The following is a 5,118-nucleotide window of genomic DNA, read 5'->3' on the forward strand; positions in this document are numbered from 1 at the left end:
ATCGAAATTTGTTCCAGCCAGCCGGCAGCGTCGCGAAAATGTGTCTAAATCATTCTACAGCGCAGCGGTGTGACCTTGAAATGGTCTCTCGTGCCGTGTTCGAGGACTGGTTTTCAATCTGCGATATTTCACTTCATGTGCATGATATCAAACCAGGTTTTTTTGCAGATGATCAGCGAAATTCTGAATTTTTCAGAAATCATAATATCAAGTAGAAAAGACTGCGATAACATTTTATAATTTCACATCAAAAATCGTGTTGAAAAAAAAATAATTCAATTCAAAATCATCCGGTAAATTTCACTTTTCTAGACAATGAGTTAATAAAAAAACATCACGAAATGGGGGGAAATGTATCAATCAATCGAAAAATGTAACTCTTTATGGGTCATTTCGTGTAGATGGGTCAGGATCCAGCAAAATCTAGAGCAACTACACTGTCAACTAGCCCTAATGAAGACAATCCGATTTCCTTGTGCTGTGATTGGTCGATTACCGTCTGCAGAGGCTGCCATGAATGACGTCATAGTGAATCTCCACTTACGGCTTCTGCTTTTGCCGGGCCCGACGTAAAACTAACTGTTTATAGACTAACATCAAACCATTTTGAAGTTGATTTGAACACTTATTATCACATTTCAGTATGTATCTCGTCTTTTGATGAGTCCAATCGATCAAAATAAATGAAGGAATCGACAGAAGAATGTGAATATATACAGAGTGCAAACACGAACCCGTCAGTGTAGTCCCAAGTATTCGTTTTGCAGTGTTGCGATTGCAGCAAAAACGGTAACTGCACCGAACACTCGCTGCGGTGAACCACAGAAGCAGGTATTTCCGTAAGAAGTATCACGTGTATATCTATACGTGCCTATGATTGTTATGAACTATATACACTGTAGTAAGTAGCTATAGTAGTAGTAGTAGTAGCACTAATAGTAGTACTAGTACACTGTAGTAGCTATAGTAGCCAAGTAGTAGTGGACTACTAGTACATCAGTAGTACTAGTACACTTGTAATACCATACCAGTAGTGCCAGCAGCAGCAGCAGCCAGTGGTAGTACTAGTCCAGCATAGGTGTACTTGTATTTCTCTGGACACTTGTGTGAATGGGTGCATTGGTCACTGTAGTGTCCAGATGACAAGACGGTACATAGGCTGTGGTAACTAATCACTGATGGGACTCAGAGAATGACGATAGTCAAAGCAAGCTGGCTTCCTTGCGGATCTGTTATGTTCTTAGATATTTAGATACAATGTATATATCTTTCATATTTTATTATTATTATTATTATTATTATTTTTCACATTTCATCTTTTGTCTCTGGTGGATGGAAGCAAGCTGCTAGCAAGACAAGAGAACAAAAGCTGAAAATCTACTATGGATTGTACAGATTGATGTACATGTATGTGTACTCGAGCCTTTTTATCAAAACAGAAAAAAGTAATCATCAGTGTAGCATTCATTAATTTACACTGATTTGAAATCCACATTCAAATTCCACAAGACACGACTTTCACACTCTTGCTTGTTTTCCCCTCCTTAAACTGGACATCTCTCTCTCTTTCTTTCTCTCTCCTCTACCCAGTTTCCACAACGCTCTGCAGTTATTCTGCATTATCTTTTCAACTACTTGGCAGTATAGGATGACAGGAAAAAACTTTTCATTATCATACGGATTACCCTAAAGTTCATAACAAACTAACAAAATATTGCTCTTTGTTAAACAGGATGTGATGCAAAAAAAAAACAAAACAACACAAAAACATTTCTGTTGGCAAGGTTGGTTGTTTACATCTTTTAAGGCACATGTACCACTAGTACTACATGTATTTGGCAAGAACAGCATATATATATGCTATATATATATATATATATATATATATATATATATATATATAGTCGCTGGGGCGACAAGACCACGTATCTACAAAATGTCAAAGGTTCAGGAGAGCCAAAAAACATGGCGGCCAAAGCACTGTAGCGAATGGGATAGCGGCTAAGCCTTTCCTTTGACATGCCGTGGTGGCTTCATTTTTGGAGTAAGACAGTTGGGATTTGGACAGGACATCACTTAACCCATTATTTGACCATTAATCCAAAAAAGTCATTTTCACCAAAATTGCAGATACAAGGTCTTGTCACCCCAGCGACGGACTATTATACAGTATATGAAAGATGGCGAAGTAGAGTAGTAATGCATTTCAGTCCAACAGCGCTATTTATTCAGGCTGAATTTTCGAAGAATACATGAATGTCTTCCTCAGGGTTCACAATAACAATTATGAAAATAAACAAAATGAATATTTCCTTTAAAGTGGTAGTCATGGGGAATGCTTATGGCAATGCCCGAGTGTGGTATCTGAGTAGAGGCATTGTGCGTTTCTTATGAGCATGCTGACTTGCAGTCAAGATCAATTTGTATTATTATGATGTAATAATGATAGCAACCACATGAATTTGTACATGCTTTACCAATCAGATCATCAATGCATGTAAGTGTATCATACATAAGTGGTAGTCATAGGAATGATTGTGACAACACGCGTATTTCTCAGTGTAATAACTCAGCTGTATATAACTCACATTTTCATAGACTGAGGTATCTGATGTCCAACATTTCGTTATTCCAGTTCTCTCCCAATCTTATACGTGTCTTTAAAAAAGTTGGCTGCATGCCTGGTATCTATTATACATACAATATAATACCATACCAAGGAGGCTTAGTACCTCCTTTGTCATACACAGCTACTTTCAGTGATACACCTGTATTTGTACTTTCCTTTTCACATACATAAAAACTTTGTAAGAGAATGATTACTGTAAAAGTGGAAATTTTCGCGTTGTTGAAATTTTCGTGCATATCGCGCAACCAAAAAACTAGCGCGAAAATAAAAGTATGTGGATATTTTTGCTTGCCATATATTCCTGTGTGGGATGTCTTGATTCCGTGGAATTAAAATCACGCGAAACTCTTCTTACCCAGCCAAGCGCAAAAATATCCATTGTTACAGTATGTGGAACTTCAAATTTGATGAGGGTAGGTATTTGGTCACATTCTGCCCATCAAAACTTTAGTTTGCCACACAAACCTAGGGCAAATAACATAATTCATAAATGTATAAACTACAATACAGGCTTTAAACGAGAAAGCTAAAACAAAGAATCAGTATACTAGTAGTATGCAGAGGTAGGATTGCTCTTAGATGAATACATGTTCATTATTCACACACATTCTTCACACACTGCATTAGACAAAATAACTTATCAAAACTGACTGACACATCTTCACAGTGGCGGATCCAGGGAGGACCGCAACCGGCGCACACCCCCCCCCCCCTTAATTTTTTGTTGAAACAAAAGAAATAAAAAGAAGTTTCTGTAAACAGGTATAAATGCACATATGCTTGGTTTGTGCAACTTTGATCACAATGCAAGCAAGGCTATACCATTTTCAGACAAATCTGCAGTGTCTAGATTTTACATTGTCACTATCACTACCTTCACTTTCCATAATTACATGGTTATCTAAATTTGTAAAATTCCTGCATGTACAACCAGGACCACAATTTTGCCCCTGTTTTTTACATTTGCACTGCTTATTCACACACTTATTTTTCTTACATCAACATTGTCTTGTTAAATATACAACATTATTTCTTCTTTGTTCAATGTCTCTTGTAAATCCCAAAAAAGTCAGCAAAAGTAGAATCTTTTTCCTGAATAACTGAAAAGCCGCCATATTGAGTGATGTCTGGATACATGAATAGTGGGACATGTCTGGGGCATTTGCCCAGACAGTTCTCACCCAGCATGATTACAACCTGTGAAACCTAAGAGCAGAATGAGGGGGCAGCAGTTGATCTTCATGAGCATTCTACTGACTTGGGGATACACCTTGAGTGTTATACTGACCAAACAAAATGGGTTTAACTAGAATAATAATTTACAGATGCAATCCTGTACAGCATTCAATTTACCAGTTCCTGCGGGAGGGTCATACAAACAAGCTGTAATGGAGCATTTCCGGCATGTTCCATCTCTTGAGCACTCTTGGCGTTGAGCAAGAGCTGACTGGGTTGGTATCCCTGCAGTGACTGGGTTGGTATCCATGCAGTGGCTGGCTTGGTGGGGCATTGTTGGCTTGGGGCAGGGGAGATGGTGTTTGGTTGGTGTCTTCATACACCTTTGGCAAGAAGCTGCTTTTGTGGCACATATCTGGTAAGGGGTTGGTGCTGAAAGGCAAATCAGAGTTTAAAAAATATTCTTCAAGAAGAACTACAATTACATGACAGCCAGAGAAGGATTACAGTCATTCAAGCTACTGCCCATAATTCATTTGACTACTCTTAAAATGTGTACAATTAAATTTCATGACTTAAAGTTCAGTGGCATCTTAAATAAGAACATTACACTTTTTCTATTGCTCAATAATCATTAACAAAAATTTACAATACAACTGTACCAACTAAAATTTCAATTTATTAATCCCTGTTTGAGGAACTTGAGTGCAAGTTGAAAAGAGCAAGAATTATAATTTACAGATGCAATCCTGTATCCAATTTACCAGTTCCTGCGGGAGGGTCACACGCTTGGATGTTCTGTCTCTTGAGCACTCTTGGCGTAGAGCAGGAGCTGACTGGGTTGGTGTCCCCGCAGTGGCTGGCTTGGTGGGGCATTGTTGGCTTGGGGCAGGAGATGGTGTTTGGTTGGTGTCTTCATACACCTTTGGCAAGAAGCTGCATTTGTGGCACACATCTCGCAAGGGGTTGGTGCTGAAAGGTTAATTCAGAGTTCAAAAAATATATATACTTTGAGAAGGACTACAGTACAATTCAATTACACAACAATTATAATTATTCTAAATATTTGTCAGGAATGAAACTAATTGCAAAAATGTATACAACTGGAATTTATAAAGTTCAATTCCAATGGCATTTATAAAGGAGAGCATTGTCTTTCTATTGTTCAAAGATCATTATAGAAATTTTACAAAGAGGCAAAAGAAAAAAGTGAAATAGCAACAATTGAGATGAAAATAAAATGACATTTGGCATGAACGTAGTATACGAAACATGCATTTGTCAAGTCTATTAAAACACAGTGGAACCAGAAG

General features: G+C 37.9%; 1 pseudogene; it reads right to left on the reverse strand.

Annotated features, from left to right (window-relative positions):
* Nucleotides 1-2,154: 2,154 nt before the first annotated feature.
* On the reverse strand, nucleotides 2,155-4,716 carry LOC140240852 (uncharacterized; annotated as a pseudogene).
* Between the last annotated feature and the right edge of the window lie 402 nt (nucleotides 4,717-5,118).

This window comes from Diadema setosum, chromosome 17 (genome assembly GCF_964275005.1).
Source record: "Diadema setosum chromosome 17, eeDiaSeto1, whole genome shotgun sequence".
In the NCBI taxonomy this organism is placed as follows: domain Eukaryota; kingdom Metazoa; phylum Echinodermata; class Echinoidea; order Diadematoida; family Diadematidae; genus Diadema; species Diadema setosum.